At 38.1% G+C, this 26,255-nt stretch overlaps 2 long non-coding RNA genes across 2 annotated transcripts in view; one reads left to right on the plus strand and one right to left on the minus strand.

Annotated features, from left to right (window-relative positions):
- Window positions 1-263: 263 nt before the first annotated feature.
- LOC131514587 (uncharacterized) lies at window positions 264-25,971 on the minus strand. The gene is made up of 4 exons (XR_009263143.1): window positions 25,802-25,971; window positions 13,047-13,172; window positions 3,939-4,025; window positions 264-1,105 (listed from the first exon to the last, which is right to left on the minus strand). It is a non-coding gene; the product is annotated as an uncharacterized LOC131514587 (long non-coding RNA).
- LOC131514588 (uncharacterized) overlaps window positions 21,877-26,255 on the plus strand; it is a 286,512-nt gene continuing 282,133 nt past the window's right edge. The window contains exon 1 of the long non-coding RNA XR_009263144.1: window positions 21,877-22,389. This is a non-coding gene — a long non-coding RNA (uncharacterized LOC131514588). The remainder of the gene's footprint in view (window positions 22,390-26,255) is intronic.

Raw genomic sequence — 26,255 nt, forward strand, 5'->3', positions numbered from 1 at the left:
ATTGCAAAAGAGATGGCCAAAATTTGCTTTTTATCAGCATTAGCTGAACATTTAATTTTAGTCTATGTATAAAAAAAATTCACTAGGGGTTGGAGTTTCAAGAGTGAGGGTTTATTTAGAGACTACATGTGGAAATCTACAGTGTCTTCCCCCGCCACCCCCCCCGCCCCGCCTTTTTTTCCCAAGGCAAGGGAGGTGAGCTTGAGAGAACCACTGTGAAAGGCTCACATGTAGCTCCTGGCATTTGAGGCACACAGGTCCCTGTCTTTGTGCTGACAAATATAAAGGCAAAAGGTTGGCTGGCATGGCTTGTGGTGGCAGGCAAAGAGAGAGTGCTGTGGAGGGAGTGAGCTGTACTACTACCACTGTTGTGGGTACACAGTAAATGGGTCCTGAGGAAGGGAGCCAGACCTGAGGTGTCTTGGGAGGAAGCTTGTTCAAGAGGACCGCCTAGAGGGCTCAGGTGATATCAACAGGAAGAGGCTGGAAGGCCAGTGGAAATCAGGTGTTAGGGGGCAGTCATCTACCGCTGCCAAGGGAACTTGGATCAAAACACTTCCTTGCTTAAAATACTTCAGTGGCCTCTAGCTATAGTTAGAGAGAAATCTAGACTCTTCACGTTTGTGATTTGACCCCTTCCTATGTCCACAGTCTTACCTTACACCACTCTCCACTTCTTTCTCAAATGATCAGCCACATGGACCTTCTTTCAGTTCTTTTCACATATTCTTTCCTGCCTCAAAATGTTAGTGCAAACTGCCTTATGCCAGAACTGTTTTTTTCCCCTCTTGCATTTTCTAGTCCTGCTGCTTTTCATCCTTGACATCTTAGCTAAAACCTCTGTCCCTCATAGAGACTTCTGTTGACCCTTCATTTTAGCATAAATTTCTATAATAGCTTGAGTTGGGTAAAGCAGCAAATGACAGAAAAAAACTCAGAATAACTGTGGCTTAACAAGAAAAATTATCTTTCCCTCTCACATGAGAGTCATAGAATCATTCTAGACCTGGTGGTGTAGCATAGTAGCAGGAACTCAGGAGCCTTAAATCTTGTGTCTCTATAACATGCAGCCTCTATTTAAAGTTCACCTTTTAGTCCATGAAATCTGTTCTTGTTACAGCCAGCACATGTATATTCCAGTTGGCAGGAAGGAGAAAAAGGGAAAAGGGCATGTAAGCCTCTAAATTCAATCCCAGGAGTTGTTCATACTGCATACACTTATACGGATTGCATCCGTATTGGATGGATTGGAAACCGTAATGTCCATACTCAAATGGGCCTAGGCATTTCACCCAGCTTGTGACTCACTTCAGTATTTCATTGTTCTTGGTTTAGCTGTGTCACATCTCGCTACAAGTTAGGCAAGCTGGGAAAGACAATCTTTATTCTAGCTAAAGTTAGTGGATAGGCTAATATGAATATAAGGGACAACTAGCAGTTGCCCCCACTAATAACCATCAGTTTTATTTTCTCACAGCACCAAGATATAGAGGCTAAAACATTTCCCCCTCATAGAAGCATTCTTTGATGACTCAATCTAAAGTAAATTTGGGGGCACCTGGGTGGCTCAGTCGGTTAAGTTCTGATTCTGATTTCGGCTCAGATCATGATCTCCCGGTTCATGGGTCCGGGCCCCACACTGGGCTCCGCCCTAGCAGTGCAGAACCTGCTTGGATTCTCTTTCTCTCCTCTCTCTCTCAAAAAAAATCAATAAGCTTAAAAAAACATAAAGTAAATTTCTATAATAATTTGGGTTGGGTTCAGCTACAAGTGACAGAAAATTCAGCATAAAAGTGGCTTAACAAGAAAATAGTTTAATCCTTTCTCACATGAAAGCCATGTATTTATTCTAGGGTTTGCATAGTGTTATACAGTGTCTAGAAAGGGAATGAGTTACATTTCATGTCATTCAGTTATGGTAGTTATATCAGTCAGCAAACTGCTGTTTTTCTAAGTTTTACTGGAACTCAGACATACTTATTAGTTAACATATTGTCTATGGCTGCTTTCTTCTGACAACTTCATAGTTGAGGGTTGCAACTAAGAATGTATGGTCCACAAAGCCTAAACTGTTTAATATTTGGCCCTTTATAGAAAAAAAGTTGCCAACCCCTGAGTGATATTAATAGGTTTGTTGCATAATGTCTATTTAAAGGCATCAATTTCCTTGGAGCTCTAAGATTTTCCCTCCGAAAGCTAGCAGTTATAAGTAAAAGTGTTTTCATATGTCCCTACAACACACTCTTCTGTAATTTTCTGTTTTCTATGGAAGGTGAGTGAGGTAAAGACTTTTCAATTATTTCACTTTGCATTTTTTTTTCTGGCTAATCTGTCTGATGCCACCCTTCTAAGACTCAAAGAGTTCCAGGGCAGAAAAGTACTTTAGAGTCAGTGTATGGGACACAATAAAAGACTTATTTCCCTAGCTGCCAAAGTGCTGCTGCCAGTTCTGGGCTGTTGGCCCTTTTAAAAATTGCTTTGAGTTCTGAAAGAACAAGAGCCTGCTTGCCCAAATTGGTGCATCTGATATCCAATGGCAGTGGCATGGACGTATAAATGCCCAGTCTTCCTTTCTCCTGCCCTAACTTGGGATAACTATGAAGGGTTATCTCAGCTTCAGAGAAACCAGCAGTTGGCTGAGGCCTCGTGGAGATTACACTGCATCTCAACATCTCCCTCTGCCCTGTGCTATTTTTTCCCGTTCCTTCCACCAGTGGTTGTTGCCAATATTGCTCCCTAATAAATTTCCTACATACTAATCTCTACGCTAATTCCTGCTTTTTAGGACGCCAAATCTTCTGGATTTTCCAAGGCACAGATTTGGGAAAGGGGAGAGCCAGAACTTTTGGCTCCACAGGTCAGTTCCCTACTACATAATATGCGTAACCTCTGGGGCACCTGTGTGGCTCAGTTGGTTGAGTGTCCAGCTCTTGATTTGGGCTCAGGTCATTATCTTAGCTAGGGTCATGGGATTGAGCCCCACGTTGGGCTGTGTGCTGAGTGTGGAGCCTGCTTAAGATTCTCTCTTTTTCCTGCCCCTTTCCTGCTTGTATACTCTCTCTCACTTTCTCTCTAAAATAAACAAAAAGAAGAAGAAAGCTCTAATTACTGTTTAACCCCTTGAGCTTCTGTAAGAAGCAAAGACTTAAAGAATCTATGAAATACTATAGCCTCCTCTTAATGTTTTATTATTATAATGTCAAGAGGCTATATCAATTAAGCATCACTGGAATCTGTCCACTGGGTTATAGAATAGGGTGGAGTAGAGATCATTGTTTAAAGGAGAGTTTATGGATCAGCATTCCTGAATTTTCCAGCTATATAATCTTGGATATATTTCTTAAACTCTCTGAGCATCAGGTTTGTTTCTGAAAATTGGAAGACAATGGTACTTATTAGAGGCATAGAGGACCTTCTTATTCTGTACTTTAGTTCCTCCAACAAGTAACATTCATTCTACTTCATTTCATTCTACTCCAGAAGAATTACTGACAGTTTTAAAATATTCCCATCACTATGATATATTTTTTTTAATGTTTATTTATTTTTGAGAGAGGGAGAGAGATAGAGCACGAGTGGGGGAGGGGCAAAGAGAGAGGGAGAGACAGAATACAAAGCAGGCTCCAGGCTCTGAGCTGTCAGCACAGAGCCTAATGCGGGGCTCGAACACACGAATGGTGAAATCATGACCTGAGCTGAAGTCAGACTCTCAACTGACTGAGCCACCCAGGCGCCCTACTATGATATTGTAAAAAGCATGAAAAGTCATGGTTCCCACCCTCAAGAGATCTCTAATTCTATCAGAGAGACAAAATTTGAAATATAAAATAATTAGATATATAAGGCAGAAACCAAATCCAAATGGTATGGAATGGGAGGTATGTTAGGCAATGAGGACTGAGATAGATTTAATATAGGCAAAATTTCCATGCCATCACCTTATAATTGTTCCCTGACGGATCTGTAGGTCAAAGGAAGCAGAATTACCATTTTTCAGGTTACAAGGATAGAAGGAACTCCATTCTCTGCAGTTCAAAGTAGAAGAAAAGTCATCAATGAAATATTAAACATTAATATAACAAAATATTAAAAATTTTACTTTGCATACAGTAAAATTTATATTTTGTTCAATTTTATGAGTTTTGAAAATATCAGAGTTGTGTAATCACTTTCAAAATTAATACACAAATAGTTCCATCACTCCCACCCAAATTCCCTCATACAAACACTGCAGTCGAACCTTCTCGCTTTTCCCAGTTTTTGACAACTACTGATCTCTTCTCTGTCCCTGTATATTTGCTGTTTCTGTAATGTCACATAAGTGTCACATGTCACTGGAATTACACAGTATGCAGCCTTTAACTATGGCTTCTTTTACTTGGCATAATGTATTTGGGGTGCATCCATATTGTATGTGTCATTAGTTTGGTTTCTTTGGGGGTGGTTTCCACTTTCTGGGTATTATGAATATAATGTTATGAAGATTTATGAACAGGTTTTCTTGTGCTTTCATTTTTCCTGAGTGAAAATGGAGTGGAAATAGAATTGCTGGATTCCTGGGTAAATTTATGGTTAACCATTTTAAGAAACTGAAAACTATTTCCCAAAGTGCCTGCACCGTTTTATATTTCTACCATCAACATATAAAGGTTCCAGTTTTCGGGTACTTGGGTTGCTCAGTTGGTTGAATGTCCAACTTGTGGTTTCAGCTGAGGCCATGACATCACGGTTTGTGGGTTGGAGAGCTGAGCTGGGCTTCATGCTGACAGTGCAGAGCCTGTTTGGGATTCCCTCTCTCCCTGTCTCTCTGCCCCTTCCCCCCCACAAATAAATAAATGAATGTAAAAAAAGAAAGGTTCCAGTTTTTCCATATCCTTGTCAACATTTGTTATTGTCGTCTTCTTTATTATAGCCACTTTTGTGTGTATGAAGTAGTTTTCATTGGCATTTCTCTAATGACTAATGATTTGAGACATTGTTTCATGTCTTTATTGGCCATTTGTATATGTTAGATGATGAAATGTTTTATATATACGATTTGTAATTATTTTCTCCCAGTGTGTGGCTTGTCTCTATTGTTTTTCTTTTTTTCTTTTTCTTTTTTTTTAATGTTTATTTTTGAGAGAGACAGAGACAGAATGTGAGTGGTTAGGGGCAGAGAGAGAGGGAGACACAGAAGCAGAAGCAGGCTCCAGGCTCTGAGCTGTCAGCACAGAGCCCAACGTGGGGCTTGAACTCACGAGCTGTGAGATCATGACCTGAGCCGAAGTCGGACGCTCAACTGACTGAGCCACCCAGGTGCCCTTCTATTGTTTTTCTTTGTTCAACTTTTATTAATTTCTGTTGTTCTTCTTCTTATTTATTTACTGCTGTTTGCTTTGGTTGTAATTTTCTCTCTAGTTTAAGATGGAAGCTTAGATTATTGATTTGAAAACTTATTTTCTAATAAAAGCATTTTAGTGCTATTAATTTCCCTCTAAGCAATGCTTTAGCTGCATTTCACAAATTTTGATATGCTGTATTTTCATTTTTACCTAGTTAAAAATATTTTCCAGTTTCTCTTGAGACTGGACCTATGGGTTATTTTGTAGTGTGTTGCTTGATTTCCAAATTCTTGGGACTTTTTCAGGTATTTCTCTTCTTGATTTCTTGTTTAATTTCATTGTGGTCAGAAAGCATATTTATATTATTTCAATCCTTTCATATTTGTTAATGTTTGTTTTGTCACTCAAAATATGGCCTATGTTGGTGAATATTTCTTATACATTTGAAAATATGTATTCTGCTATTTTGGTCTAGCTGGTTGGTTTTTGTTTTTGTTTTTATTTTTGTTTTTTGTTTTTGGCTGTTATTCCACTTGCTCTACTGATTACTGAGAGAGGAGTGTTGAAATGTCCAAGTATAAATGAGAATTTATTTATATCTCCTTTCATTTGTATCATTTTTTGTTTCAGGTATTTCAAAGCTCTGTTAAGTTCATTTACATTTAGGATCCCATGTCTTCTTAGTGAATCGTCCTTTTTATTATGATAAAATGTTCTAGTTTATTCCTGATAATTTTCCTTGTTTCATAGTCTGCTTTGTCTGATATTAACATGGCCATTCCAGATTTCTTATTAGTATTTGCATGGAATATATTTTATAATGATCTTAATTTTAATATTCTTATATCATTGTATTCAAAGAAAACATATTTATATTATTTATGGGTTTCTTACAAAAAGTGGTTTGGTTTACTAACAGCATATAATTGGGCTTTGTTTTTTCATCCAACCTGGCAATCTGTTTTTTTATTGATATGTTTAGATAATTATGATTTAATTTAATATGGCTATATTCAGGTTTACTCTTATAATTTTCTGCTTTTCCCCCCTTGAGCTTTATTTTTGTTTTTTCCATGTTCCCTCTTTTTTGTATTTTTTTTTATTATTTGACTGTTTTTTAGGATTCTATTTTAATTTATCTATTAGCTTGTTGGCTATATCGCTTTGTAGTATACTTGTAGTAATTTCTCTAGGGATCACAATATGTACATTTAATCTTTCAGAATATAATAAGAGTTAATATTTACTAACTTCAAGTAAAATGTGAAGGCCTTACCACAGTACAGGTTTCTTTACTTTCTTCCTTTTATGTTACAGTTCTCATATGAATTGCACTACATATATTGAAAAATTACCCTGGCAACATTAAGATTTTTTTTTTTATTTCAAGAGTCATCAATATTTTTAAACACTTAGGATTTAAGTATTTCTTTTAGTATTTCTTTTAGAGTAAGACTGCTGCAAGTAAATTAAGCACTTGGCTATTCTTATACACTTCTGTACGTGTGTTTACAAACACTTGTATGTTAATGCAAGTCTATTGGAAGTAAATGTTCAGTTTCCCTTCATCTGATCTGTGGGGAAATAGGTTTTACTTACATAAATCGGTTGGAAAAAAGCTTAGGGCAGAAAGCCACCACATGGGGTGAAAGTGCCTGAGGTTAGGTAGCAAGTTATTGTAATGGGATCACGAGTAAAATTACTTTCCATCTGATGCCGGTATATTATTGTACTTTGATCACAAATTCCACTTGCCCCCCAGACCCTTTGCTTATTACACAAGTTAATGATTACTGTTTGATTGTTTTCTCCGTGCACATGTGTAAGATCTTGTTGTCTTCACATTCACCATCTGGGTAAATCTTGTGCTTTCTTCACATTTACCACATGGGTAATATCTTATGAGCTCAATAAATATGGAGATGAAATCCCTGTTTGGGGCTCTCGTCTCCTCCTGGACATTAGCCTGTCTTGAATTCAATTCTTTTTTTTTTTTAATATGAAATTTATTGTCAAATTGGTTTCCACCCAGTGCTCATCCCAACAGGTGCCCTCCTCAATGCCCATCACCCACTTTCCCCTCCCTCCCATCACCCATCACTCCTCAGTTTATTCTCAGTTTTTAAGAGTCTCTTGTGGTTTGCCTCCCTCCCTCTCTAACTTTTTTTTTCTCCTTCCCCTCCCCCATGGTCTTCTGTTAAGTTTCTCAGGATCTACATAAGAGTGAAAACATATGGTATCTGTCTTTCTATGTATGACTTATTTCACTTAGCATAACACTCTCCAGTTCATCCACATTGCTACAAAAGGCCATATTTCATTCTTTCTCACTGCCAAGTAGTATTCCACTGTGTGTATAAATCGTAATTTCTTTATCCATTCATCAGTTGATGGAAATTTAGGCTCTTTCCATAATTTGGCTATTGTTGAAAGTGCTACTATAAACATTGGGGTACACGTGCCCCTATGCATCACATCCCTTGGGTAAATTCCTAGCAGTGCTATTGCTGGGTCATAGGGTAGATCTATTTTTAATTTTCTGAGGAACCTCCACACTGTTTTCCAGAGTGGCTGCACCAGTTTGCATTCCCACCAGCAGTGCAAGAGGGTTCCCATTTCTCCACATCCTCTCCAGCATCTATAGTCTCCTGATTTGTTCGTTTTGGCCACTCTGGCTGGTGTGAGGTGATATCTCAGTGTAGTTTCGATTTGTATTTCCCTGATGAGGAGTGACATTGAACATCTTTTCATGTGCCTGTTGGCCATCTGGATGTCTTCTTTAGCGAAGTGTCTATTCATGTTTTCTGCCCATTTCTTCACTGGATTATTTGTTTTTCGGGTGTGGAGTTTGGTGAGTTCTCTATAGATTTTGGATACTAGCCCTTTGTCTGATATGTCAATTGCAAATATCTTTTCCCATTCTGTCGGTTGCCTTTTATTTTTGCTGATTTTTTTCCTTTGCAGTGCAGAAGCTTTTTATCTTCATGAGGTCCCAATAGTTCATTTTTGCTTTTAATTCCCTTGCCTTTGGAGATGTGTCAAGTAAGAAATTGCTGCAGCTGAGGTCAGAGAGGTTTTTTCCTGCTTTCTCCTCTAGGGTTTTGATGGTTTCCTGTCTCACATTCAGGTCCTTTATCCATTTTGAGTTTATTTTTGTCAATGGTGTAAGAAAGTTTCAATCTTCTGCATGTTGCTGTCCAGTTCTCCCAGCACCATTTGTTAAAGAGACTGTTTTTTTTCCATTGGATATTCTTTCCTGCTTTGTCAAAGGTTAGTTGGCCATACTTTTGTGGGTCTAATTCTCGAGTCTCTATTCTATTCCATTGGTCTATGTATCTGTTTTTGTGCCAATACCATGCTGTCTTGATTTTTACAGCTTTGTAGTAGAAGCTAAAGCCTGGGATTGTGATGCCTCCCGCTTTGGTCGTCTTCTTCAATATTACTTTGGCTATTTGGGGTCTTTTATGGTTCCATACAAATTTTAGGATTGCTTGTTCTAGCTTTGAGAAGAATGCTGGTGCAATTTTTATTGGGATTGCATTGAATGTGTAGATTGCTTTGGGTAGTATTGACATTTTAATGATATTTATTCTTCCAGTCCATGAACACAGAATGTTTTTCCATTTCTTTGTATCTTCTTCAATTTCCTTCATAAGCTTTCTATAGTTTTCATCATACAGATCTTTTACATCTTTGGTTAGGTTTATTCCTAGGTATTTCATGCTTCTTGGTGCAATTATGAATGGGATCAGTTTCTTTATTTGTCTTTCTGTTGCTTCATTATTAGTGTATAAGAATGCAACTGATTTCTGTACATTAATTTTGTGTCCTGCGACTTTGCTGAATTCATGTATCAGTTCTAGCAGACTTTTGGTGGAGTCTATTGGGTTTTCCATGTATAATATCATGTCATCTGCAAAAAGTGAAAGCTTGACTTCATCTTTGCCGATTTTTATGCCTTTGATTTCCTTTTGTTGTCTGATGCTAGCACTTCCAATACTATATTAAACAACAGCGGTGAGAGTGGGCATCCCTGCTGTGTTCCTGATCTCAGGGGTCTTGAATTCAATATTACATCCACTCTTTTGCCAGACAAGAGAGAACTCCAGCCTCCTAGTCTGTGACACTGATCATGTCTATATTCACCTTCATTCCTGAAGGGTATTTTTAGATGATATATTACTCTGGCTTGACAGTTCTTTTCTGTCAGAATTTTAAGGTTCATGATGTATTGTCTTCTGGCTTTGATGTTTTCTGACAAGAAATCTGTAGTCATTTGAATAATTGTTCACTTATGTATAGTATGTCCATCTTCTCCTGTGGTTTAAGACTTTATTCTTTCTCTTTCGCTTCCAGAAGGTTTATTATGTTGTGTGTGGACAAATTTCCTTTAACTTTATCCTCCTTGAGGTTTACTGGCCTTCTGGATTCTGAAAATATCTGTCTTTCTCAAGATTTGGGACAGTTTTAGCCATTATTCTTTTAGATATATGTGTGTGTGTGTGTGTGTGTGTGTGTGTGTGTGTGTGTGTGTGTGTGTATTTCTGCATTAATCTCTTTCTTTTTGAGGAAATTCAGTTACATGAATATTGGTGCTTTTGATATTGTCTTATAGGTATATAAGACTCTGCTAATCTTTTTAATCTCTTTCTGTTATTCATATTGTACAGTTTTTATTGATTAAACTTCAGGTTCTTTGATTTTTTTTCCCATTCTACTGTTGTACTCATTTTATGAACTTATTTCAGATATTGTATTTTTTGGTTCTAAAATTTCTATTTGATTCTTTTTTCATTTTGTAGTTTTCTACAGAGAACTTACATCATTCCATGTATTTCAAGAGTGTTCACTTTTATCTCTTGGGTGGTTATACAGGCATATTGTGTTTTACCTCACTTCATAGGTACTACGTTTTTTACAAATTGAAGGTTTGTGGCAACCCTGCATTGAGCAAATCTCTCAGTGCCATTTTTTTTCCAACAGCATTTACTCACTTTGTGTCTCTGTGTCACATTTTACTAATTCTTGTAATATCTCCAATTTTTTCATTATCGTTATATTTGTTATGGCGATCTATGATTAGTGATTTTTGATGTCACTGTTATAATTGTTTTGGGACATCACAAACCACACCCAGATAAGACCGTGAACTTAATAAATGTTGTGTATGTTCTGACTGCTCCAACTGGCTATTCCCCTGTCTCTCTTCCTCTTGGCATGCCTCCCTATTCCCTGAGACACAGCAATATTGAAATTAGGTCAATTAATAATCCTACAATGGCCTCTAAGTGTTCAAGTAAAAGGAAGAGTTGCACAGCTATCACTTTATATCAAAAGCTAGAAAATATTAAGCTTAGTGAGGAAGGCATGCCAAAAGCTAGGCTTGGCCAAAAGCTAGGTCCCTTGTACCAAACAGTTAACCAAGTTGTGCATACAAAGAAAAAGGTCTTGAAGGAAATTAAAAGTGTTACTCCAGTGAACAACACATGAATGATTAGGAAGCAAATAACTTTATTGTTGATTTGGAAAAAGTTTCAGTGGTCTACATGGAAGATCAAATCAGGTATAACATTTCCTTAAACAGAAGCCTAATCCAGAACAATTCCCTAATTCTCTTTACTTATTTGAAGCCTGAGACAGGCGAGGAAGCTGTAGAAGAAAAGTTTGAAGCTAGCAGAGATTCGTTCATGAGGTTTAAGGAAAGAAGTCCTCTCTATAACATCAGCGTGTAAAGGGAAACAGCAAAAGCTGATGTAGAAGTTGCAGCAAGTTATCTAGAAGATCTTGTTAAGATAATTAATGAAGGTGACCATACAAAACAACAGATTTTCAATGTAGGTGAAACAGCCTTCTATTGGAAGAAGATGCCATCTAGGACTTTTACAGCTAGGAGGATAAATTACCACTTGGTTTCAAAGTTTCAAAAGACAAGTTGACTCTTACTAGGGGTTAATACAGCTGATGCATTAAGCTGATGACTTTTAGTTGAAGCCAGTGTTTATTTGCCATTCTGAAAATCCTAGGGCCTTTGAGAATTATGCAACATCTATTTTGCTTGTGCTTTATAATGGAAAAACAAAGCCTGAATGACAGCCCATCTATTTACAATGTGGTTTACTGAATATTTTAAACCTACCGATGACACTTAATGCTCAGAAAAAAAAGATTCCTTGCAAAATATATCATTGACAATGTACCTGGTCACCCAAGAGCTCTGATAGAGATGTATAGTATAGTGAGATTAATGTTACTTTTATGCCTGCTAACGCAACATCTACATCAACTCTGCAACCCATGGATCAAGTAGTAATTTTGACTTTCAAGTTGCTGATTATTTAAGAAATATGTTTTGTAAGGCTCTAGCTGCCATAGATAATGATTCCTCTGATGGATCTGGGGAAAGTAAATTGAAAACCTTCTGGAAGGGATTCACCATTCTAGATGCCATTAAGAACATTCATGATTCATGGGAAGAGATCAAAATATCAACAACAACAGGAGTTTGTAAGAAGTTGATTCCACCTCTCATGGATGACTTTGAGGGGCCCAAGACTTCAGTGAAGGAAATAACTGCAGATGTGGTGGAAATAGCAAGTGAACTAAAATTGGAAGTGAAACCTGAAGATGTGACTGAATTGCTGCAATCTCATGATCAAACTTGAATGGATAAGGAATTGCTTCTTATGGATGAACAAAGACAGTAGTTTCTTGAGATGAAATTTACTCCTGGTGAAGATGCTATGAAGATGGTTGAAATGACAACAAAAGATTTAGAATATTACATAAGCTTAGTGGATAAAACAGTGACAGGGTTTGAGAGGATTAAACTTTTTGAAAAAAAAGTTCTTCTGTTGGTAAAATGCTATCAAACAGAGTCACATACTACAGAGAAATCATTTGTGAAAGAGTTAACCAATGAAGCAAACTGTATTGTTGTCTATTTTAAGAAATTGCCACAGCCACCCCAATCTTCAGCAACCATGATCAGTCAGCAGCCATCAACATGGAGGCAAGACCCTCCACCAGCAAGATTATAATTTACTAAAAGCTTAGATGGTGGTTAGCATTGTTTAAAGTTTGATATGGACTGGGAAGCCTAAAAATTCATCTGACTCACTTTATTGCAATATTTTCTTTATTGCAGAGGTCTAAAACCAAACCCACAACATGTCTTAGGCATGGCTGAAATAGTTGCTTTAATGTCTTGTCTGGTAATTTTAATATCTGATCATTGTAGAATCCGTTGATTATATTTTTCCTTGAAATTTGGTCAGATTTGCTGGTTCTTTACATGTTTAGTAATTTTGGATTATATCCTTTACAATTTCATTTTTATACGATTTTGGAATTCTGCTAAAATACTTCAGATACTGTTTTGTTTTGTTTTAAGGGGAATCACTTTGTGTGTGTGTGTGTGTGTGTGTGTGTGTGTGTGTGTGTGTGTTTGAGAAGCAATGGTTTAGTTAGGTTCAAACTGTTGAGTTTTGTGGGTGAATGTCTGTTCATTTTTCAAAGCATTTGTTATGCTGTTTGGGGTCTGCCCTTTGCATATGCCACCCAGGTTAGTTGAGGCTTGGCAGTGGGTTATACACATGTTCAGTTTTTAAAACCTTTGATTCACTTCTTTGGTTATGTTTCACATATGTATAATTTAGAGGTGAGTCTGAGACTTGTATTGATTCATACACAGCAGTAAATGACCTCCCCCAGCTCTGTCCTCACCAGGATTTCTCCATAGTCTGGCTCCAAGAGACTCTTTTTCTGGTTCTTCTGGATAGAATGTAATACAGAGTTCTTTCAGATGGGGTCCTCTTGAACTGCCATGTAGTTCCATGTGATGAGGCTCCTCTGTGGAAAAAGCAATGGAAGGAAGGGGGGGGGGGAAAGGAGAGACATTCCTCTCCCTGACACACTCTTTGCACAACAAAGGCATTTTTTCTTAGTTCTTCTAAGATGTGAAGTTTTACTTAAAGTTTTAGGTGCTCACCTTACCTCCACCATAACAATACAGCTCTGTGATTATAGCTGGACTTGGGGAAAGGGAAGCTGGACTTGGGGAAGGCTGAGAAGGGGCCTCTGCTGATCTTTTGCAAGAAAGATAGGTTTTCTTGAAATTTTGCTGTGCGTGCTCACAATGGAGTTTCCCAATTCAGTCTGCCCTTGGGTCAAAGCTTGGAGATAAAGGAAAAACAACAGGAATCTCATCATCACTACACTGACCTTTAAATTTTGGCTTTCATCCCCAATATACCTGGTATTCTTTATGTTTCAGAATCCTGAGGTATTTTTTTGTTTGTTTGTTTTTGTCCAGAGCTTTTAACTGCACATAGTGGGTAAAATGGGTTCTGGTGGACTTACTCTACTTTGGCCAGCACTGGACATAGCTGAACCTATTAAACATAATTTTCACAGTTGATAGAAGGATGCAGAGACCCTGCTGTGATAGGAAATAACCTGTTATTTAAATTCTGTCTCTTCATTGGGGCGCCTGGGTGGCTCAGTCGGTTAGGCGGCCGACTTCAGCTCTGGTCATGATCTCACGGTCCGTGAGGGCTGTGAGTTCGAACCCCGCGTCGGGCTCTGTGCTGACAGCTCAGAGCCTGGAGCCTGTTTCAGATTCTGTGTCTCCCTCTCTCTGACCCTCCCCTGTTCATGCTCTGTCTCTCTCTGTCTCAAAAATAAATAAATGTTAAAAAAAAAAATTTAAAAATAAAAAAAAAATAAATTCTGTCTCTTCATTAATTAAGTAGAGATAATGCCACCTTGCTGTTACTTTTTTGTTTAATACATATTTTAAGTTATAGCTTCATGGGAGGATGAACTCATTTGTGAATTACAACAAAAGTTATGCGTGCAAGATTACACAGAGATCACACACTGCAATAGTTACTAGTTAACGTTTGGAAAATGAGATGATGGAAGGCAGTTTGTTATTGTTTAACCGTATACATGTTTGCATTTTTTGAGTATTAGAAATGACTAGGCCAAACTAAGGAGAGAAGAATAATCTTCCTGACCCTAAAACTTCTAGTCAGTGTTAGACTCCATAGATATCCCATTATTTACATCTGATTTCTTTAAAAAATTTTTAATGTTTATTTAAATTTGAGAGAGAGACATAGAGCCTGAATTGGGGAAGGGGCAGAGAGAGAGGGAGACACAGAATCCAAAGCAGGCTCCAGACTCTGAGCTGTCAGCACGGAGCCTGACACGGGGCTCAAACCCATGAACTGATATCATGACCTGAGCTGAAGTCAGACTCTCAACCAACTGAGCCACCCAGGCGCCCCTTGTATCTGATTTCTAACTGCAGTAGAAACCTTTGGTGTTTGTCTGTTCGACTCATCACAACCTTCTTTCTTAAAGAATCTCAACTCCCCCTACTTCCGTCCCTCTCCTTTTCTTCCCAGAGGCCAGGTCACTGGCCCCAAAGTTTGGTAAAAGACCCTACCTCCCTGGCCAGCTAAAGGATTCTCTTTCCTGAGGATTTGTAGTGGGGACTGAAAAGGGCTAGCTTCTTCTGCCCTGTGCATTTGATCTGAGGTTATTCTGATTCAGGAACTGTTGTGGCACAACCACCTTCTACAACATGCAGAAGTAAGTAGAGAAAGTGATACAGCAGAGAGGAGAGAAAGGAGCATGGAAAGGTACAAATGAAAGACCATGTGGCCAGATAAGAGGAAGAGAATTAATTAAGCATCATGAGAATGAGACTGAGAATAAATGAACGAATAAACTGAGAGAAATGCTGAGTTATTCCTAAAGGCTTTTTAATTTTCTAGTTCTGATACCTTTTGTAGTGTGTCAGTATTCTTCCCCTTTTATTCAGGGATGCAGTGATTACAATTATCCAATTTTCCTTAAACTGTCTTAATTAACTAAGACTTTAGACTTCTCTTTCTACATAGAAAACCAACAGCATCATGGGAAAATGTGATTTAGTCATTTTGAAAAGTTTTGCTTATTACTTTTTTAAAACATTTCTTTATATATATATATATATATATATATATATATATATTTAATTTTTAGAGACAGAAAGAGCGAGGGAGGGGCAGAGAGAGAAAGGGAGAGAAAGAATATCAAGCAGGTTCCATGCTCAGCTTAATCCCATGAACCATGAGATCATGACCTGAGCTGAAATCAAGAGTCAGACACTTAGCCGACTGAGCCACCCAGGCACACCTTGCTTATAATTTTGAAAAGAAAGAGATGATTGAGACTGTACATATATGAAACAGTTCTAGGAAGGCAAAATCCAGTATACTAACACCCGATTTTATCTTTAATGGGGGGATAGCATGGAAAAAATACTATAGTAAAGATGGGGAGGGATGGGAGCATGTGGACCGATTAGGAAAAAATAATATCCCAAGAATTTTGGAATTAACAGTCTGCTCAGAAAAAAATTAGCTACATTTGTTTGTTCAACAAATAGTTTTTGAGCAGCCACTGAATACCAAGTATTGTTATAAGTGCTGGAGATAGAGCAGTGAATAATGTGAGGTCTATTCACTTGGTGCTTCTAGTGGAGGGTAGGTCTGGCAATGATAAACACACACAATGCGTGAGGGCTATTAAAAACATAAACCGGGGTCAGAAGTTAGAGAATGCCTGGGCAAGTATGCTATTTTATATAGGAAGGCCCAGAGAAGCCTCACTGATAAGTGGCATACATGTCACTGAGATCTGAGTGAAGTGAAGGAGCAAGCCAGGTTGATCTCTGGGGAGCACGTTAGGCATGTTTGAGCAAGAACAAGATTTCCCATAAGAAGTAAGAAAGGGAGAGAGTGGTAAATGATGAGACTAGGAGGAGGTGTGTAACGGGGAGGGCTGAATCCTGTTGGTTGTAAGAACTTTGGGTTTTACTGTGTTATAGGAAACCATTGGATGGTTTTGAGCAGAGGAGCAAAACAACCCAAGTCTTACCAAATCCCTCCAAATGCAGTGGGGAGAACAAACTTCTGTGCAGCAAGTTTGCAAGTGGGGAGACTGATAGTAGGCTCTTAGAATTCTCCAGGTGAGAGAATTTAGTTGCTTAGACTCAAGTGGAAGTGGTGAGATGTAGTCAAGATGTATTTGAAGGTGGGGCAGACAGGATTAGCGGATGGAACAGTTTTGAGTTGTGTGGAATAAGAGTTTCATGTTTTGCTTAAGTTTTTGGCTTAACAGCTGGGTGACTGGAGATGCCATTAAGTAAGATGAAGAGTCACAAACAAGATGAGCTCTATTTTAGGATGCCTATCGGTAGCTAACAATATGCCATTTGGAAGATACCAAACACCGTTATAAGACATACTTTAAATATATTAGTTCATTCACATCTCTGTGAGATAGATTAATATTATTGATTAATAATATCAGGAGGGGCGCCTGGGTGGCGCAGTCGGTTAAGCGTCCGACTTCAGCCAGGTCATGATCTCGCGGTCCGTGAGTTTGAGCCCCGCGTCAGGCTCTGGGCTGATGGCCTGGAGCCTGTTTCCGATTCTGTGTCTCCCTCTCTCTGCACCTCCCCCGTTCATGCTCTGTCTCTCTCTGTCCCAAAAATAAATAAAAAATGTTGAAAAAAAAAATTAAAAAAAAAAAAAATAATATCAGGAAACTGATGCACACAGAAGTTATATATCCCCTGCCCAACTAGTATAATGCAAAGTTAGGATCTGAACCTGGGGAGTTTAGTTCCAGAATCTGTTCACCTAGGTATCTAAATGGATATATTTAGCAGGCAGTTGGATATAACAGTCTTCAGTTCAGGAAGTCAGGTATAAGTAGAGATCTACATTTAAGAGTTATTAGCCTATGGAGCGTGTTTGGAGCCATGATACTAGTTGAGATCATTTAGGGAAAGAGTATAGATAGGGAATAAGTTCAAGGGCTAAATACTGCAGCATTTCATCATATAGAGCTCAGGGAGGAGAGAAAGCTCCAGTAAAGAATACAGAGGAATAGAATAGCCAGTGGAGTAGGAGAAAAACCAGTACAGTGTAGTATTTGGGAAGCCAGACGTAGAAAGTGTTTTAAGGAGGATGGTCAGCTCTGTCAAGTACTACTGATGGCCTGAAAGAATTGGTCAGCAGATTTGGCTCATTGGTGACTAAGAGCATTTTCAGAGGAAAGAGGGGTGGATCAAGAGGGATGGAGGAGGTGATATGGAGATCCCAAGCCTGGATGATTTTGAGGAGTTTTTTTAAATGGTAGCATAAATAGGTTAGTTCTCTTTTTCTTCTCTTCTAGTGCCGCCCTACTCACTCCTTCAGACTATGACACTCCATCAGTGCCAAACTGGTGACTCCCAGAGAAATCATCTGTGAGGGCCTTACAAAGCAAAGTCCTTGGAAAAAACACTTGACCAACAGCTAATCATACACTTGTTTTGATCTCTGCCTTTCTTTGGTTCATGGGCCACTTATCTACCTACACCTGGCCCTGCTAACCCAGGTGACTCCCTAACCACAATCTCTTAACCGCCTTCCCAAGCTCCCAGACTGGATCAGGTGTCTATTTTATGATTATAGCATCCTTCACTTCGCTTTGTGGAACTTATAACAGTTTGTATTTATACTTATTTGTGTTATTATTTTATTTATGTTCATCTTCTCTACTAAACGGTGCTAAGACTATGGGCTCTGGAGTTGGTCACCCAAGGTACAAATCCTGGTCACATATACTAGTGGGTGACTGTGGGCAAGGAACTTAACAACTTGGAGACACTATTTTGGCATCTGTAAAATTGGGGTTAAAGTAGCATTCACCTCATATAATTTTGTGAGGCTAATACAACATGTAAAGGTGCCTGACACTGAATAAATTTTAAAATCATTATGAACATATTAAAGTAGAAAATGTGTTTTTAAAAATATATCTCCAAAATAAGCCATGACTAATCCTTTTCACCTTTTCTCTTTCCTCTCTTCACCCCAGCTTGGCCTTACTGTGTTATATATTAGCCACATTTCTTCTTTTACCTTTATTATACCTGAGTGCAAAAACCCATTATCTTATTGAATTTACCAACTGATACATTTTTTAATGGAAATGATATAAAATATATTAAATATATATTTTACAAAATATATATTTTATATTAAATATATAAAAATATATTAAAAGATATTCCATTCCCCCCCACAATACAGAAGCTCCTTTCTTGTTTTTCTAGAATATCTACTAAATAAAAGGCACTAATTTGTTTTTCCATTACAAATCACCACTAAACCTAACATCTTAAGCCAGTGATTTATTATGGCTTTCTATGATTTTGTGGGTAAATTGGGCTCATTTCATTAGCTCCAGTTTAGTTTCTCTAATACTGTTGTGGGCCAAAGGAGGCTGGGGTTATAGTCATCTGTAGGCTTGAATGATCTGGATGACAAATGTGGTTTCCTCACTCACATGTTTGGATGCCTCAACTGGAGTGGATGGAGTAGCTTGCGGCTGGCTGGACACCCTCTTCTTTTTGCTTTGTCTCTGTCTCTGTCACTTTCTTTCAGTTTCTGTATTTTGTAGCTCCAGCTTTTTAATAGTGTAGAGATCTCAGTGTGTTCACACTTTTTACCCAATGGCCGCTTGCCCCAGAATAAGTATTGCAAGAGACCCAGGTGGAAACTATAAGGCTTGTTAAGATGTACCCTCAGCAGTCATCACTTCTGCTGCACTCTAGTAGTCAAAAACCAGCCATAGGGCCAGCCAAGATTCAATGGGAAGGGAATACTCAAGAGAATGAATTCTAAAAGCATGGTTCATTGGTGGTTATTTTTGAGGATGAGCTACTGCCATGAGCATATAAACATATACCATAAAGCCACAAAGCCCCTGCCTTTATGAGCTTATAATATAGCATAGGGCAGGGTTTTTCTTTTTAACCTTGGCATTATTGACTTTTAAAATTTTATTTTATTTATTAAAATTTTTTTAAATGTTTATTTATTTTTGAGAGGGGAGGAAGGGGCAGAGAGAGAGGGAGACAGAATTCCAAGCAGGCTCCATGCTCTCAGTGGTCAGCACAGAGCCCAACCCGGGTCTCGAACTCACGAACCAGGAGATCATGACCTGAGCTGAGGTCGAAAGCTTAACCAATTGAGCCACTCAGGCACCCACTGACTTTTTAAAAAGGAAATACATTTTATTTTTTAGAACAGTTTTGGATTTATAGAAACATTGCAAAGATGGCACCAAGAGTTCCCATTTACTCCACACCCAGTTTCCCATAAATATTAACATCTTACATCAAGATGGTACATTTACTACAATTAATAAAACCATTAATGAATCCATTAGTAATTAGAGTTCATATTCTATTCATTTTTTTTTTTTTTTTAGTTTTTACCTAAAGTCCTTTTTTTGTTCAAGGATCCCATCCATGATACCACATTACATACAGTGTTCCTATTGTTACTAGCTCCTCTTGGCTATGACAGTTTCTCAGACTTTACCTATTTTTGATATCCTTGATAGCTTTGAGGAGTCTTGGTCAGATGTTTTGTTGAATATCCCTCTACTGGAATTTGTCTGATTTTTTTAAAATCATAATTTGGGGTTAGGGCATATACATGATTAACATGACTTATCACTGTTGATAATAATATCAACACCCCCACTATGTAAGTTACTATGTGCAGCTCGCACTTAAGGAGTGAAGAGTTATGCTCCATATCCTTCAGGAAGGATTATCCACATAAATTATTTGGAATTCTTCAGCAAGAAAGGTTTGCCTCTTCTCCAGCTATTTATTTTTCAATAACTTTTTATTTCAGTATGGACTCATATATATTTATGTTATACTTTGGGTTATACCCCAAACAGCTTTATGTATTTGTTGCTCAAAAAGTTACAACTTTAGTTATTGGGAGCTCTTTCAGATGGTTCCTGTATCCCTGTAACATACCCCCATAAACGTGTTCTTTGTTTTTGAACACTTCTTTCTGGCACTATAAGGTGCTACAGGTTCACCTAGTCTTTTTCCTGCCCTGGACCTAGAATCAGCCTTTTGTCTAAGGATCCCTGGTTCCTTAGTTGTGCTAATTGTTATACTATTGACATCAGATAATTCTTTATTGTGGGGAGCTGTCCTGTGTATTCTAGCTTAACAGCATCCCTAGCCTCTCTGCGTATTAGATGCAACCCTCTTTCTCCAGTTGTGCAAATTAGTAATGTATCCAGACATTGTTAAATGTCCCCTAGGGGGCAAAATGGCCCCTGGTTGAGATCCACTAGCATAGCAACAGTCCTGCTGAAAAGTACAATGATATAATATAAGGGAGAACAGTGGGCGCATTGCAGAAGAAGCTTCTGAGCCTGTTTACAGATGTGGAGGAAAGATTCACAGAAGAGGTGGCAGCTGAACTGAGAATTGATTTGCTATTTTTTGAGCAATTATCGTGAGGTAGACAAAACGTAATGTTTTATTTTTATCATATAATCTTAAACTTAAAAATCAGGTATTTTACAGATGAAGAAGCCAAAGTTGAAAGAGACGGAGTAACTTGCTTAGAGTGCCTGAGATGGTCTTGGAGGACCCCATGAGCTCTGCGGATGCAGGGCTCTGAGGGTACTGACATCTGCTCCCACTACTCACATCAAGACTATGTTAACCACACCTTTGTTCATAAAACTGCAGTACCACCTCCTTTTTAATTTTCCCCCATTCAGTTCTGAGTTCTTGAGAGGAGGAACCATGCAGTGTTTGTCTACAATGCTTACCATGTTATAGGTGTTTGAGAACTGTTTGATGAGGGGGTGAACATTAGTTGATTCCACAAAATTCCCCACTGACAGATTACAGAATTAACTCTTCCTTCCTTCTGGTCCAATTGCTATCCTACCCGCACCTCTGGTGGAGAGCTCACCGCTGGACACACCAGCTAACCTCCTGTAGTTTTTGGTCACTCGGCCTCGTTGTTTTACCCTCAGCTATCCCAGAGGGAGTAGTTGGCTGGTGTTAGTGACATTGTAGACTGATTATAGCCAGTAGTATTTTGCCTTGGGTTAGAGTTGTAAAAGGTGTTCTCTAAGGAAAGCAAAACATGCCTCACAAGATGCAGAATGTATTGCTACTGGTTTCCACAAATAATGCCAATTATCTACTTTTAATTATTCCTTTGTCCCATATGATTCTTCTATTACTTAAGGACAGATTTTACACAGACCATGAAAGGTATTTTTTCTTTTTTTCTTCCTTTCAAATTCTTCACATTCTCATCCAAATTTCCTTTTTTGTTGTTGTTGTTGTTGTTGTTTGTTTTGTTTTGTTTTCAGAGAGGCAGGAGGTCTTCTTGTTTATCAAACAAAACCAGAGGGGAAAAATGCCTTGGTTTTTTTGTTCCTTTCTCTTTCCTACAACTTCTGGATCTGCTATTTGCAGATGCTATGAAATTTTAAGTCTATTGAATCAGAAGTTGCTCTTTCTGGTTTCAAGACTCCTTTTCTTCCTTTCCTTTGCTAAAATTCTGGTCTAATTAAAAAAACAGTAGATCATAGTTAAATAAAACTGTACCCAGGATAACCCTAATTTCCATATGCAGATTTATCTGCACTGACAGCCACCCCCCTTACACACACACTCTCGCTCTCTCATTCTCCTTTCCCTCCTCTCCATCTCCCTATTGCATTGTGTCTGACTGATTTTCAGAGCACCTTCGCTGTTTCCCCCTTCTCATTCCCTTTCTGTAAAATATCTAGACAGGAAGGAGGTGGCTGCAGAGGCTGAACAAACAATCTCATATTCTGCCTGCAATGTCATCGTTTCTTTCCCCCATTTTAGGGGGCTGAAGTTGCCCAGGAAGGGGATGCAGAGGAGCTGGAAAGGAAGGGGGGAGCTCTCCAGAGGCAGCTGCGGTCAGGGGCAGGGACTGCCGCCAGATGTGCCTGCCTCTCTGGGCTTTGATTCGAAAGGGGCAGCAGGAGGAAGTATTGGGAGACAAAAGCCCCGGTTTAAATGATCATTTTCTTTATTTAACATGGCAGCAGACACTCTCTGCGTAGGATCATCATGCCGAGCATAAACTGGACTTTCCCACTTGCCTGGCAGGAGTGAGACAGATCACTGTCTGCTAAATGAGCATCTGAGGTAAGACCCACTGTTACAGATACTTGCTTTTTTTCCTAAACAATTAATTTTCTTAAATATGTTTCAGCCTCAATCACAAACAGTATAGTGGGGGCAAATCTGTGTTAATCTGCATCTAAAGAGCCAAGAAAAAGCAGAGGTATAATATATTCAACTCAATTTGGGGAGATAGTTACTTTGTCAATTCTGTGTGTGCTGTTTGTTTTTCAGGTAAAATATCTGGTTTAAGAATAGACTAGTGTCATCATAATCCACCACTAGTGATAATACTGGTGTTGAGACTCTTAAAAAAAACTTTGTAAAAAGACAGTGAGCTACAGATGCATGTGCTGTATTTTTAGCTCACATACAAATATTGGAAGTCTTATTAAAATGATAGGGTTTTTTTTTTTTTTTAGCAGAGGAGGAATGAATGCTGCATAATTAAGTACAGTATTTAATTTGGCTGTTGTGAAGCAAAAGAATAAGGTAATAATTTTTATTGTACTAATCAGTCTCAAGATGTTCTCTGTGTTAATTGGGTTAAAAAAATTGCAGTACTTATTAGAAATTCTAATTTCACAATGCAGCACTGACAATAAGCTCAGCCAGTGAATTATTCACATCTTTAATTTGCTCACTTAATGACAGTGTTCTGTAATCAGAGTGCAGAGACTGCTGCCTATGCATTATGTATGATGCTCAGGACTTAAATGCAGGACATTATGAAGCTCTCAGTGGTTCAGTAATTAGTTTTCCACAAGACAGGATTTAGATATTCACAGATAAAAGTCCACAGTTGGATAATGCTAAGGTTGCAACACAAAATAACAAAGGAAAGGAAGCTCAAAGTTTAGACTGAAACTTTGTCTCTCCGGCCTTGTCCACTGTGGAAACAGAATCATGCCACCTGAAATAGTTGCCTAGCTCTGATCACATGTTTGAAAACTGTTTTTGAACAAAGTTGTAGCAGGCGAGGCATTTGAACAATTTCAGTGGACCAGAGGGGAAAGATAAAACCTTTTTAATTAGTGTTCACAGAAGCCCTGCAATATATCCTCCTAATAAGTCTGTAGTATGCATAGCAGGCATTCTCAGTGTGCTTTGTAACTTAGTTAGTGCAAATGCAAATCAGGTTACAGTGGTGTTTGGCTGTAATTGTGTTTGTAAAAGGGTTACATGCCCAAATGGAGATTGAGCTTGCTCATGGTTTTGTTCCAGTTGCTTCTGAGGGAAGGTTTGAAAATCAAATGAGATATTAAGTGAATCTGGACATGAAAGGAAGTAGATCTGAATTGTCAGTGCAACTTTGGGATTTCTTCCACTTGTCGGTTTAGAGTTGTCAGTTTTTCTTTAATGATTCTAGGATTGTTCTGTCATGAGTGATATAACCTTTGAGACTACCCAGAACTTCTAGCAATACTTTAAAAATGTATACTAACTTTGGGAAAACATTTCACAGTATTAATTCTAAAGTTTAATAGCCAGATTGTAAACTTTACAGTGATTTAAAAAACAACAACAACAACAACAACAAAACAAACAAACAAACAAGCAAACAAAAAAACATTTGCCTGGTAGACTTTATGGGGATTTTTGAGGATTTAAACATTAATATATATTAATAAGATCTCACTGCTTTACCATTTGTTTGTCTAAGATTTGTGCTCATTTCCAAAACCCAAGTGTCAAGATCCTTAATCAAATTTGGCATTTTAAATAGAAATTCAGAGTAATACTTTAAAACTGCCTTTTATAGCTTAGAACATTTTTTTAAGGAAACTTGAGTTAAAATATCTATAGGCAAATGTAATGTTTAGGGAAGGAATGAACTAGCGAAATAAAAAGAAAGTGCATTCCACTTTAATTTGAAAAATTCCAAATTAAAAAAAAAATTAAGTCACACCTCCAAATTTGACTTCTATCTTCTAGAACTGAAAAGCTACGTTAACAAAATAAAGATGTTTTTCACATATGTTTAGGAAGCTGTTGCCTTTGTGACACTTCAAACATGGTGTTTGGGAAAGGGTACTTGGTTAGGGGATGAATTAGGATATTGTGTAGTTGAGGAAGTGACCTGGCTTGACTTGGATCCAGTATAATATGTGGCAATCAGTTGGTAGCAGTGGTGCTTTTAGTAGCTTAAAGAAATACTGGGAATTAGGAAACTTGAGTTCTGGTCCCATTTTGGCCACAAACCAGCTATGTCACATTGAGCACCTAAATTGATTTTCCATTTCCTTATCTGTCAGACCGGAATAACAAACTTTTCTAAGATTTAGAAAAAAAAACAACTGCCACGTTATTATGGGGAGAAATGAGGTAGGAGGAGTGAAAGTTTTTTGAAAACTTAAAAGCACTAGATAAAAATGTGAAAGCTATTTTAAGGATTAACAAAAACCAAAATGTGTGTCTTTGAATCTGTATTGTTTATTATGGAAGAGATTCTTATCCAGATTTGCAACACTCTGTAATGTAAAAATGTCAAAAAATTGTCACATAAATTAATTTAAATTTAATTTAATGAAAATAAGCCATGAAAAAAATGCCCTTCTTAGGTGTTTGGGGGAGAACAAGAAAGCCTTGAGATTCCATAAACATCAGTTTGGTGTCATCACTCCAAAAAGGTTGGCAATCATCTTGCCTTGGACATTTCTTTCACTTATCACTGAAGAGACACATATTAATACTGTAACAAGTCTTATGCTTGGAATGTCTGCCAGTTATCAAGATTTTGGCCATTCTTCTCATTAGATCATGAGTCAGAATGAGATAATTTCCACCACTGGAATTTTGGAGCTCTTTTTCTCACCAAAAATGGTCAATATATCAACCAATCAATAATTGATTATCTGTTAATTTTTCTTTGGCTGTCTATTGAGCACTTATAATGCTATCAAAACTAACATGCTATCTTGCCCTCATTCTTATGAGGCGGTTGTCTCCTTATTCTAGATGAGAGACTGAAGCACAAAGAAATTAAGTATTTTGACAATACCACATAGCTGCTGAGTAGTAGCATTAGAATTGAACCAGATCCAAGTCCTGATGTTGCAACCAATAGACTACATTTTCAGTTCCCAAGGTCCTGTGCTCTGTGCTGAGATAAAGGAATTGATTGAGATTCCTGCCCTCACATTGCTCACAGTGGTAATGTTTGAGTTTCTTCCACCTGCTCCTTGTGGGTCAAGACTTGCTACTCACAGTGTGGGCTACAACAGCATTGGCATTGTTTGCAACCAGGGTTGGGTGCTTTACTAACTTTGATGTGACTTTTAAATCAACTGGGGATCTGGTTAAAATCAGATTCTGATTCAGTAGGTCAGGGATGGGGCCCAAGATGCTTTTCTAACAGGTTTCCAGGTGATGCAATGTTGCTGTTTCATGAGGTGTCCATTTGGTGAGTTCTAGAATTACAGGAGTGCCCTCTTACCTGTGCTTTCCTTCCTGCAGTTACCTGCAGTTATCTGTTATCAACCATGGTCTGGAATCAGATGATCCTTCTGACCAGTTGTCAGAAGGTCAATAGTTGCTTAACACTACGTCACAATGCCTACATAATTCACTGCACTTTATCGCATCACATAGGCATTGTATCATCTTACATCATCACAAGGAGAAGGGTGAGTACAGTGCAACAAGATATTTAAAGAGAGAGAAAGAGACCACATTCACATAACTTTTTTTATAGTATTTTGTTACAGTTGTTTTAGTTTATTAGTTATTGTTGTTAATCTCTTACTATGCTTAAATTGGAAATTAAACTGTATCATAGGTATGTATAGGAAAAAACATGATACATGTAGTGTTTGGTACTATCTGTGGTTTCAGGCATTCTCTGAGGGTCTTAGAACACATCCCCTGTGGAGAAGGGGGGACTGCTGTGT

This window comes from Neofelis nebulosa, chromosome 6 (assembly GCF_028018385.1).
Source record: "Neofelis nebulosa isolate mNeoNeb1 chromosome 6, mNeoNeb1.pri, whole genome shotgun sequence".
Lineage (NCBI taxonomy): Eukaryota > Metazoa > Chordata > Mammalia > Carnivora > Felidae > Neofelis > Neofelis nebulosa.